Source organism: Lathyrus oleraceus, chromosome 4 (genome assembly GCF_024323335.1).
Source record: "Lathyrus oleraceus cultivar Zhongwan6 chromosome 4, CAAS_Psat_ZW6_1.0, whole genome shotgun sequence".
Taxonomy (NCBI): Eukaryota; Viridiplantae; Streptophyta; class Magnoliopsida; order Fabales; family Fabaceae; genus Lathyrus; species Lathyrus oleraceus.
In genome coordinates, this window is record NC_066582.1 from 72,592,830 (window position 1) to 72,605,783 (window position 12,954).

The window sequence follows — 12,954 nt, forward strand, 5'->3', positions numbered from 1 at the left end:
TTTCTCTACAAAAAATTTTGTTAAAAAAATCGATTCACCATGTTTCTTTGGAACTTTTACCACGGACTACGGAGTTTTGATCCCTCATTTTTATGTTGGTACGTAGGCATAAGACCAAAGGTTTTGCACAACAGAAAAATATAATTAATGAATTCTTGTCTCATCCCTCCATTCTACTTTTATCAAACATCTTTTCAACCAAAACACTTGCACATAAAAAAGGGCTCCCTAGGAGTACCTAGGACACTTTGGGTGCTAATACCTTCCCTCTGTATAACCAACTCCCTTATTTGTAATCTATAGAATTTTATTAGTTTTGATTTGAAAACTTCTTATCATTGGCTTTTTGTTCGTACTTTCCCCTTTTCTTTTGGAAATAAATAAGGCGCGGTGGCGACTATGATTTTTCAATTGACGTCGGCCTTATCCATAGCTCGATGGTCACGAATGCACCACTACAAAAATAAAATGGTGACTCTGCTGGGGAGTAATCCTCAGTGGGTTTAGCCTACTTTTTTTATGTGCAATATTTTGTTGATATTTGATGTTTGTTTGTATATATTATTTGTGTGATATAATTTGTTTGTTGTGCTTGGTGATCTCTGAGTGGTGAGAAAAGTTCTAACCTGAACTTGAGTGCAATTAAGAAAGGAGGATGGTATAGTCATGTTCGACTTGTGTAGAGTAGTCCTTAACGAGTGAGCTTGAGACCCATCTACTCAGTGGAGACCCCCTTTGGAATTACTGATGTCACACGAGTAAGTCGTGGATAGACATTACTTTTTCTGACCTGGGAGTCCGAGAAGCTGAGGACCGTAGAACATTTAACCCAACTTGGCATATTTAGGATGTAGTGAAAAGACTGTTCAAGGGTAGACTTGATAACAGTTGTTACGTGATACTACACTCAGACGAGTTTCTCTTGAGAATACTATGGGTTGATGAGTCAGTCATCTAACCCAATAGTATCTGATAGATGGGATCACGACTCTGGGAACTTTTTAGAACATGTTCTACAGGTTTTTATCTATAATACACTCCTTTGGGATGGTTCTTAACCTGACTCCATGCTCGTGACTCACAATAAACCCTTTGATTCTTAGTTGATCCGATCGGTCTCATCAATATCAATGGAACTTGGGTGTTGATAAGGTGAAAACCATAATCAACCAAAATGGATGATTGATCTTGATGACGACTTGATCCATCCCTTGAACTTTGTTTGTGTTTGCCTTGTGTGTGATCCCTTGGGTGTGATTATTGCATTCATGCATACATGAGCATCATAACATTCATCACAACAATAAATTTTCAAGGAACTAAGGTCTTATTTGAAAATAATTTTCAGACCATGGATTATGGACAAAGAAATACCAAAAAATACAATTTCAGATGTCCTGATTTGAAGGAGTTAAGAAAGTTGTCATCCTTTGTATTAGATCCATTGGACTTCAAGCAACATCATGGGAAGCTTTTGTCTGTATTATCTACTGATGTGGTTGAGGGGCTTTTGAGTGTTTTAGTGCAATTTAATGACCCTCTTTACCGATGCTTCACTTTTCTCGATTATCAGCTTGTGCCCACGTTGGAGGAGTATGCCCATATCTTGGGTATGCCAGTATCTAACAAGGTACCTTTCAGTGGATTATAGGAGATTCCCATATCTCAAGTCATTGTCGTAGCTCTTCATCTGAAGAAATCTGAGATTGATGCTAATTTGGTGGAAAAATAAGGGATTCAAGGGTTGACTTATGAGTTTCTCATTGGTAGAGCTACTTCTTATGCTCAAGGCGGTAACATGGATGATTTTGAAGCCATCTTTGTCTTACTCATCTATGGCTTATCTTTGTTCCCTAACATTGGCGGTTTTGTTGATATTAACGCCATTAGAATTTTCTTGATTGGGAATCATGTTCCAACTTTGTTGGGTGATACACACTTCTCTCTGCATTTAAGTAATTCTAAAGGCGGTGGAACCATTGTGTGATGTGTTCCTCTTCTATGCAAGTGGTTTATTTCGCACTCGCCAAGATAAAGCAAGAAGAAGACATGTGGGAAGAGTGATTCCATGCCTTAAACTGCAAGCATGTAGAGTTGCAGATTGAGTCAAGAGACAAAGGTGCACTTATTGAAGTTCTGGAAGAGCGTGTGGTAAAGAGACAAAGAGATCCAGAGGATTTATCTTCCTCCAGTATTCCCTAACCTTCTGGTGCTTGGAAGAAGATTGTTGATCGACTCGTCCTTGAGAAAGCTCAGATGTAGATAGCCTTGGTGTCAGATATCAGACACATCCAAGGGAGTACACTCCTTTGGCCAGTTCAGCTGATTCAGTTTCTAGGGATCCTTAGGATGATAGTTTCCTTTTCTCTTGTATTTACATTTTTGGTTTTGGAAGTTGTACTCAGTGTAATCCTTCCAAGTTTTATGAATAAAAAGAGATTTTATGGTCAAAATTATTATTATTCCTGATTATTGTTATTAATTAAAATATTTGCAAATATGACTTTGTATGTTCCTTGAAAATTAAAATCAAAACATTGCATTTCATGCATCATTTGCATGATAGGTTTTCTTCAGTCAGATGTCTTATGGGTTCTTCTTCCGTGTGTTAGTCAAGCTGACTCATCACTATTACACTCATGCTAATCATTTGAAGAGAATAAATCATCTTGAACAAGAGAAAAAATAAATTAAGGATGAGATTGCAAGACTCACTGCTCTGATGGAGTCTATGATTGCTGCTCAGGATCAACCATCTCCGCCTCCTTCAACTCCTCATCCTCAAAGGACTGTTATTTCGGAGACCGCTTAAACATCTTTGCCTATTGTTGTTGCCAACCAATCAGCGTCCGCTATGCCTGCTAGGTTCCCTTGGGGAATGCCATCCAACTTTTTGCATGAAGGGTACGCTCCAACATTTGCTTCCATGCCGGAATCTAGCCCGGTCCTGTCTGTACCTCCTCCCATTGTGCATACTCTGCCTCATGTCAAGGAAACCATCTACCATTCCGAGCCTTCTGAAGGTCCTGATGTTTATGAGAATATGGACGAGATGAAGGATCAGTTTCTTGAGTTGCACAAGAAATTGAAGACCCTAAGAGGGAAGGATTGGTTTGGTAAAAGTGTTGTTGAGTTGTGTTTGGTGCCTAATGTCAAGATCCCGGTGAAGTTCAAGGTCCCGGACTTTGAAAAATATAAAGGGAATACTTGTCATATGAGTCATCTTGTCATGTATGCTCAAAAGATGTCTACTCATACTTACAATGATCAGCTACTCATCCATTACTTTCAGGATAATCTTACTGGTGTTGCACTCAGATGGTATATGGGATTGGACACTGCTAGTGTCCGTACTTTTAATGAGTTGGGCGAGGTTTGCGTCAAGCAATACAAGTACAATGTTGACATGGCTCCGGATCAGGATTAGTTGAGATTGATGTCTCAGAAGGACAAGGAGACATTCAAAGACAACGCTCAAAGATGGAGAGAGTTGGCTGCTTAGATTAGCCCACCCCTAGAGGAGAAAGAAATGACCAAGATCTTTTTGAAGATGTTGAGTTCATTTTACTAGGAACGTATGATTGCAAGTTCCCCTAATGATTTCACCGAGATGGTGAAAATGAGGATGAGATTGGAAGAAGGAGTTCGGGAAGGACGGTTATCCAAAGATGAAGCGTCAATGAGCAAGAAATACGATGGTAGTTTCTCCAAGAGGAAGGAAGGGGAAACCAATGCAGTATCAGCAGGAAGGTAGAGAAGACCCCTTGTGAAAAAGAATTCTCAGTCTCGTCAACATCATCATCAAGTGTCATAAGTAATTCCAGTTTTTACCAATAATTCAACAAATCAATCAGGTCATGTTCAGCAACAACATCAACAACAACCACAATAACGTACCAACAACTACAACAACAATCTTCATCAGAACTATGAGAGGAAGATGGTCTCTTTTGACCCTATTCATATGACTTATGCAGAATTATATCCCTCTTTCTTAGTCAAAAATTTGATTCAACCCAGAAATCCTCCACAAACTCCTGAACCATTAACATGGTGGTTCAAACCGGACTTGTACTATGCTTTTCACATGATAGCTCCTCGCCATGATATTGAAAACTTCTATCCTTTGACATATGAATTTCAGAAGCTGATTAATAGTGGTATGGTGTCCTTTGAGGATAGAGCTCCAAATGTCAAAGCAAACTCGTTGCTTGCCCATGGCAATGCTTCTGTGAACATGGTAGACGACTATCATGGGAACTTCAGGGTTTTTGATGTGCATCGTATCTGGAGGTTGTTGGTGGAAATTCATAGGGATTTGTGCATGGTAAGTGATTGTGAACATGACCATGATGGTTGTGTCATTTGCAGCGTCAACCCTCGAGGATGTGTAATTGTTAAGAGGGTTATTGAGAAACTGATGGATGAAAATGTTATTCAAGTTCAACAATCCAGGTATATGGGCAATGATGTAAATATTATAGTACCGGTATTCAAAACCTCTGAGCATGTAGTTATTAAGTTTGACAACAACAACAACATGAATGTTAACAAATCGATATCTCCATTGGTCATACGGTTAGCGGGTACCGTCCCTTATTCATCCGATAAAGTTGTGCCATATAAGTATAATGCTACCATGATAGAGAATGGGCAAGAGGTTCCTCTTCCCGCCACGAATTCATTAGTAATTGCAGATGTTGTGAAGGTGACCCGTAGTTTTCATGTTTTTGGTCCCGTATCTCCAAAAATTGCAGAAGATGTATCAGTGGGTAAGAAAGTTGGAGTTCCTACAGTTGATTCGGTTAGCGCTCCAACTTGTCAATCTGGTGAATTTAGTAGGTTGAAGGATAATGATGATGATGAGGTACTTCGTTTGATAAAGAAGAGAGAGTTCAACATTGTGGAACAACTACTCTAAACGCCATCAAAGATTTATGTGTTGTCATTATTAATGAACTCCGAGGCACATAGGGAGGCTTTGCAAAAAGTGTTGGAACAAGCTTATGTAGAGTGTGATGTTACTGTGGATCAGTTCGACCACATTGTTGTCAATATTACTTCATGTAATATCTTGAGCTTCTGTGATGAAGAACTTCCCGAGGAAGGTAGAAATTATAACTTGGCACTTCACATTTCAATTAATTGCAAAGAGGACGCTCTCTCCAATGTATTAGTTGATACTGGTTTGTCATCGAATGTGCTTCCCAAGTCAAGTTTAGCAAGATTTTCATATCAAGGGGCACCAATGAGGTACAGTGGTGTTGTGGTCGAGGCATTTTATGGTTCTCGAAAAACTGTCATTGGAGAGGTGGACCTTCCAGTCAAGATAGGTCCGAGTGATTTTCAAATTACTTTTCAAGTGATGGCCATTCACACTACCTATAGTTGTTTTTAGGGAAGGCCATGGATCCATGAGGTTGGTGTTGTGACGTCTACTCTACATCAGAAGCTGAAATTTGTTAAGAACGAAAAGCTTGTCGTTGTTGGTGGAGAGAAAGCGCTTCTAGTGAGCCATTTGTCATCCTTCACCTATATGGAAGCTGAAGAGTAAGTTGGAACGCCGTTCCAGGATTTATCTATTGCTGATGAACTAAAGAAGATTGGGGAATCCATGTCTTATCTGAAGGATGCCCATGAGTTTATTCAGGCTGACAGCACCGACAAGTGGGGCCGTGTTGTAGAAGTTATGGAAAATAAGAATAGGGTTGGGCTGGGATTTCAGCAAGGACAATTCAATGCCAACGTCAAGGCTATGCAACAATTTTTCGGTAGTGGAGGATTCATTAATGGGGATGATCAACACTCAGCTGCAATTATTGAAGACAATGACGAAGAAGAAGCTTGTGCCAATTTTATGAAACAAGTCTAGACTTGCAACAATTGGGTTGCTGTAGACGTTCCTGTCATTGTACACCGTTCAAAGTAATTTGTTTTATTGTTAAAGAAAAACCCTTCTCCTATGCTTAAGGGAGAAATGAAACGTTGTTGGGCATTTCCTTATTATCATCAATAAAATACAATTTTATTCATCCACATCTATGATATTTTATTTTTACTTCTTTCTTTTTCTGAAAATGGTAATCACAAAAAACATAAATAAACAATAATTTTTCCCATATCTGCATAATATTTGTTTGCACTCCATTTCTCTAAAATCAAAATATGAAATCATTATGCAGGTTGGTCCTCAAACCCATTGAACGCAATGATCCTACTCCCTCTCCAAACTTTGATTTCCCTATATTTGAAATAGAGGGAGAGAATGATGATGAAGAAGTGTCAAATGAGTTATCCCGGTTGCTTGAGCACGAGGGAAAATCCATTCAGCCGTTTAAAGAGCATATTGAATTAGTCAACTTGGGTTCCAAAGATGATGTCAAGGAAGTCAAGATTGGGTTTCAACTGTGTCCAAAAGTTAAGAAGGGGTTGGTTGATTTTCTTCGTGAATATTCTGATGTTTTTGCTTGGTCTTATCAAGATATGTCGGGTTTGGATTCTGATATTGTGGAAAATAGATTGCCTTTGAAGCCAGAATGCCCATTGGTCTAACAAGAGTTGAAAAGAACTTATCCTGATATGGACGTGATGATTAAAGAGGAAGTGCAGAAGCAAATTGATATTGGATTCCTTGTTACCTCCGAGTATCGGAAATGGGTGGCCAATATTGTGCCTGTTCCTAAGAAAGATGGAAAAGTCCATATATGTGTTGATTATAGAGATTTGAATAAAGCCAGTCCCAAAGATGATTTTCCTCTGCCACACATTGATATGTTGGTAGACAATACAGCTAAATTCAAAGTCTTTTCGTTTATGGACGAATTTTCTGATTATAATCAAATCAAACTGGAACCTGAAGATATGGAGAAGATCATATTCATTACACCTTAGGGAGCATTTTGTTATCGAGTGATGCCTTTCGGTTTAAAGAATGTTGGTGCAACATACCAGAGAGTTATGACCACTCTTTTCCATGATACGATGCATAAAGAGATTAAGGTCTATGTTGATGATATGATTGCTAAGTCAAGAGATGAAAAAGAACATGTTGAGCATTTGTTGAAGCTATTCCAACACTTGAGGAAATATAAACTCCGCTTGAATCCCAATAAATGTACTTTTGGGGTTCGCTATAGTAAGTTGTTGGGCTTTATTATCAGCGAGAAGGGTATTGAGGTTGATCCTACAAAGATCAAAGCAATACAAGAGATGCATGTGCCCAAAACTGAGAAGCAAGTCAGAGGTTTTCTTGGCCGCTTGAACTATATCTCAAGATTTGTATCGCATATGACTGCCACATGTGTGCCTATATTAAAACTTCTTCAGAAAGATCAGTCTTGTGATTGGACCGAGGATTTCCAGAAAGCTTTTAACAATATCAAAGAATATATGCTTGAGCCTCTGATTCTGTCTCCGCCTATTGAAGGAAGACCTTTGATCATGTATCTAACTGTGCTTGAAGAGAGCATGGGTTGTATTCTTGGTCAGCAAGATGAATATGGGATGAAAGAATGTGATATTTACTACCTCAGTAAGAAGTTCACCGACTGTGACACTCAATATTCTATGCTTGAGAAGACATGATGTGCATTGGCTTGGGCTACTAAGCGTCTGCGCCAGTATATGTCGAATCATACTACTTGGTTAATATCCAAGATGGATCTAATCAAGTACATTTTTAAGAAGCCTGCTTTAACTGGGAGGATTTCCCGTTGGCAGATGTTGTTATCTAAATATGATATCGAATATCGATCACATAAAGCTATTAAAGTTAATGTCTTGGCTGACCATTTGGCTCACCAACCTATTGAAGATTATCAGTCAGTGCAATATGATTTTCTTGACAAAGAGATTTTGTACTTGAAGATGAAAGATTATGATGAACCATTGTTTGAAGAAGGGCCAGAACCTAGTTCCCGTTGGGGCATGGTATTTGATGGAGCTGTTAATTTGTATGGTAATGGCATCGGGGAAGTGATTATTACTCCTCAAGGCACTCATTTTCCGTTTACAGCTAGATTGACCTTCAAGTGTATGAATCATATGGAAGAGTATGAAGCTTGCATTATGGATCTCGAAGAGGCCATTGATCTCAAAATTAATATCTTGACGTTTATGGAGGTTCCGCTTTGGTTGTAAATCAGATCAAAGGTGAATGGGAGATGAATTGTCCTGGTTTGATACCGTATAGAGATTATACGAGGAGGATATCAACTTTCTTTACAAAGGTTGAGTTTCATCATATTCCTCGAGATGAAAACCGCATGGCAGATGCTCTTGCAACGTTGGCTTCCATGATTGTGGTGAAATTTTGGAATGAGGTTCCTAATTTGAGTGTGATGCGTCTTGATAGGCCAACTCATGTGTTCGCTGTTGAAGAAGTCAAAGATGAAAAACCATGGTATTATGACATCAAATGTTTCCTCCAAATTAAGATTTACCTGTCTAGGGCATATTTGAAAGATAAGAAGACTTTGAGAAGCTTAGCTGGCAACTTCTACCTGAGTAGTTATGTGCTTTATAAGAGAAATTTAGATATGGTTTTGCTCATATGCATGGATAGACACGAGGTAGACCTGTTGATGACTGAAGTCTATGAAGGTTCCTTTGGTACTCATTCTAATTGACATACTATGGCGAAGAAAATGTTGAGAGCATGTTACTATTGGTTGATAATAGAATATGACTGCTGCAAGTTTGTGAGGAAATGCCACAAGTGTCAAATTTATGCATATGAGATTTATGTTCCTCCGACACTATTGAATGTCATTTCCTCTCCATGGCCCTTCTCCACGTGGGGAATTGATATGATTGGCATGATTGAGCCCAAAGCTTCGAATGAACATCGTTTCATTTTGGTGGCTATTGATTACTTCACAAAATGGATTAAGTGACATCATATGCGAATGTGACCAAGCAATTTGTTGTAAGGTTTATCAAGAATCAGATTATATGCTGATATGGTGTGCAAAGTAAGATCATAACCGATAATAGATCGAACTTGACTAATAATATGGTGGAAGCTCTTTGTAAAGACTTCAAGATTTCACAACATAATTCTTCTCCCTACATACCCAAGATGAATGGGGATATTGAAGCTGGGAACAAGAGCATTAAGAAGATTATTCAGATGATGGTTGTGACATACAAAGATTGACATGCGATAATCCCATTTTCTTTGCATGGGTACCGTACATCCATCCGCACTTCAAAGGGGCAACCCCTTTTCTCTCTTGTTTATGGCATGGAAGTTGTGCTCCCCGTAGAGGTTGAGATTCCATTATTACGTGTGTTGATGGAAGCCAAGTTGACTGAAGTTGAATTGTGTCAGACCAGGTTTAACTAGGTCAATTTGATTGAAGAGAAGATATTGACTGCCATGTGTCATGGTCATTTATATCAGCAGAGAATGAAGAAAGCTTTTGATAAGAAGGTCAAGCCTCGTGTGTTCAGAGAAGGTGACCTCGTACTCAAGGAGATTCTGTCTTTCAAACCTGATGCTAGAGGAAAATGGACTCCTAATTATGAAGGCCCATATGTTGTTAACAGAGCCTTTTGGGGTGGTGCTTTGATCCTTACAACTATGGACGGTGAAGAGTTCATACATCTTATGAATGCCAATGCAGTCAAGACATACTTCGCCTAAAAAAGAAAAGAACAACTCACTAAGTTGAAAACCCGAAATGGTGGCTTAGGATAAAATGAGCGTCTCAGTGGATTGAAAACCCGAAAGGATGATCCAGGAAAAAGTTAGAGGCATAAAACATAAAATTCATCCCGGTAGATTGAGTACCGCACCTTGGGGAAATATAAACAACAATTAGGGATTATGGAAAGCATCTGCATCCGACTGATCTTGATCGTTGAAGCAATTTTGAATAGTCATTTGGTTCCGATTCATCATTCTCAACCAAAGACAAGAGCACAATGGATTTCAAAGTTGGAAGGGAGAGTAGTGGTCATTGTATTAAATATAGCCCTTTTCCATGTAAATTACCATTTTCAAACTTTGTAAAGATCCATGGAGTCCTGCCATTTGCAGACTACCATTCTATTAAATTAAGTTGAGCTTTTATCCAATTATTTCTATTCTTATTTGTTTATGTTAAGATTGAATTTTTATGATGATAATTTTGAAAGAAATAAATCAATGAATAAATATTTTTCTGAAATGATAAGGCATTTACTTTAAGAACATCAATTTCAAAAAAGAAATGTCAACAGCAATCTAAAAACAGTAAAGTCTTGATGTGTGAAGCATTGTTGTCTTCCCCAAGCAGTTGGTCGGTGATTTTACCTCCCCAATAGTTAGTTCTTCATCCTTGGTAGAATTAATTGGGTTTCTCCATAAGCAGTTCATCATTTATCTCCAGTATAGTTTATGTGTGGATCTATTTGTAGCTCATCATATGTTCCCAATTGAGGATTTATGATCTACATTTGCATTTGTTGTTGAATGAACCCTGGATCTCCCTAGAACCTTTATTTGGTTTTCAGATTCTCAACACCTTTATTTGGTTGTTGTATAGCCATGGTAGTCTCTCTCATGCGTGAGTCTGCAGATCCGGTTGATTGCTTTTGTACCTTGGAATTGGTTTATTTCTTAATTTCCAAGAAAAGTCTGATGATTGTAGCTTTCCTTTTGAGGAATGTGTTATTGATTTGTATCCTTCATTTTGCCCTGGTAGATTGTTGAATCCCTAGTGGAGGCCCTACAGAGTTTGATTTTTGATGAAATCACCAACAGTTTGTCTGATCCCTACTTAGAGTTTTGCCCCTTGTCGTGACATGGACCCCCGACGGAGTTTCATCTTCTGATAGAAGTTCTCTTCATTCAGACAATTTTTTATTCTGAGCAGTATTGGCGTTGTCCCCTACATGATTGTCTCCTATTTGATGTGGTTTTAACCTAAGATTCCCCACAATGTTGATTTATTGTGTGTGTGTGTGTGGTGTGTGTGTGTGTGTGTGTGTGTGTGTGTGTGTGTGTGTGTGTGTGTGTGTATATATATATATATATATATATATATATATATATATATATATATATATATATATATATATATATATATATATATATATATATATATATATATATATATATATATATATATATATATATATATATATATATATATATATATATATATATATATATATATATATATATATATATATATATCCCTCAGCTTGAGGTGTGGATCTTCAACCGATCTCCTTTATCCTCAGCGTGTTTGGTTGGTATTTTCAGCAATGTTTTCTTCCCTCACTGAGTTTGTTAGTCTGTATTTGTCTCCTCTCCCAGAGAGTTTTGAGTTTTAAGCAAGATTTTTATTAATCTTGGCTTATCCCCTAGAATTATCTCCTCCTCTTTTGAGAGTTGAGTTGGGGTCAGATTTGTTCTCTCTATATATATTTCATTCCCTCAGAGCACTGAGTTTTCAGTAGTGGATGCATGTTCTCCATGTCGTTCCCCAACCAGAGTTGAATTTATTTTGGGCTAGGATTTTTATCCTCAATGATTTATTTTAATCCCTAGTAGGTCCTCAAATTGGTGTTTCCACCCCGTTGAGATTAGTCGAGTATCTAGTTGGGATGATTCAAAACCTCATATTTTTGTATCCTTTGTGCTCTTTTATCATCATAATTATATACATACTTATGCAATTCATGCATAAAACATATCATCATATATTTCATTGTGCATTTTCGTCACATTGACTTTTTTTTTATCCCTCGCTTTGGTGATATATTTTCCATGCAGATTTGGTGTGTCTGTCCTCCTTCAATGTAGAGTGTCATCCCCTTAAGCAGAAGGAGTTTATCCTTTCTTCTTCCCCACTAAGTTATTTCCTCGTGGATGATTATTATTTCAGTTTCCTCCCAAGTTCACTATCTGGTTGGAACCACTCCCCTTGAGTTATATTCTCATTGGGTTGAGTCTTGTTTGACCATTTCTTTCTAGTTCTTACCTAGATAGATCTTTTGGTCCCTGAGAGTTTACTACCCAGTAACTGGCAATATCCTTCTTGATGTTGAGTACCTTACCTTCATAATTCCGAGCGGACTCGTTTTTACGTTTCCCCAACAAGCTTATCCTTGATATGTTCATCCTAACCGGTGGTGGATATTCTTCTTTCTGGTCTTCTACCCAGTAAAAAGGTAGTTGTAATTCCTATTTTTTCCCAGAGAGTCCATCCTTGATATGTTCACTTTAACCGGTGATAGATTTTCTCTTCTTTCCGGTATTCTACCAAGTAAAAAGGTAGTTGTAATTCCTATTTTACGGTATTCAGACCAATAATGGCGGGTATAAATCCTATTCTCCCCTCTGATTCTATCCTTGATATGTTCATCTTAACCGGTGACGAATATTCTCTCTTTGGTATTATACCCAGTAATCGGTAGTTGTAATCCCTTCTTTCCTAGCAAAGTTTATCCTTGATATGTGTTGCGGTAAATTCGTGACCATCAAGCTATGGAGAAACTTGACGTTAATAAAATTAGAGTCGCCACCACGCTTTTATTATTTCAAAGGAAAAAGGGAAAAGTACGAACAAAACCCAAAGATAAGAAGTTTTCAAATCAAAACTAATAAAATGCCAGAGATTTTAAGTAAGGGGGTTGGTTACACAGAGGTAAGATGTTAGCACCCAAAGTGTCCTAGGTACTTCTAGGGAGCCCTTTTTGTGTGCATATGTTTTTGGTGTAAATGATGTTTGGTAAATTATAGAATAAGGGGAAGATAAGTGAATTGATTTGATTATATTTTTGTGTTTGATAAGACCTTCGGTCTTATGCCTACGTACCAACATAAGAATGAGGGATCAAAACCCCATAGTTCGTGGTAAAAGTTTCAAAGAAGTTGATGAATTTATTTTAACAAAAGTTTAACAAGAAAAGGCACAAAAGGCCAAGCATTTGAATGGGGTTGTTAGTTCTTTTTGTCTTTTT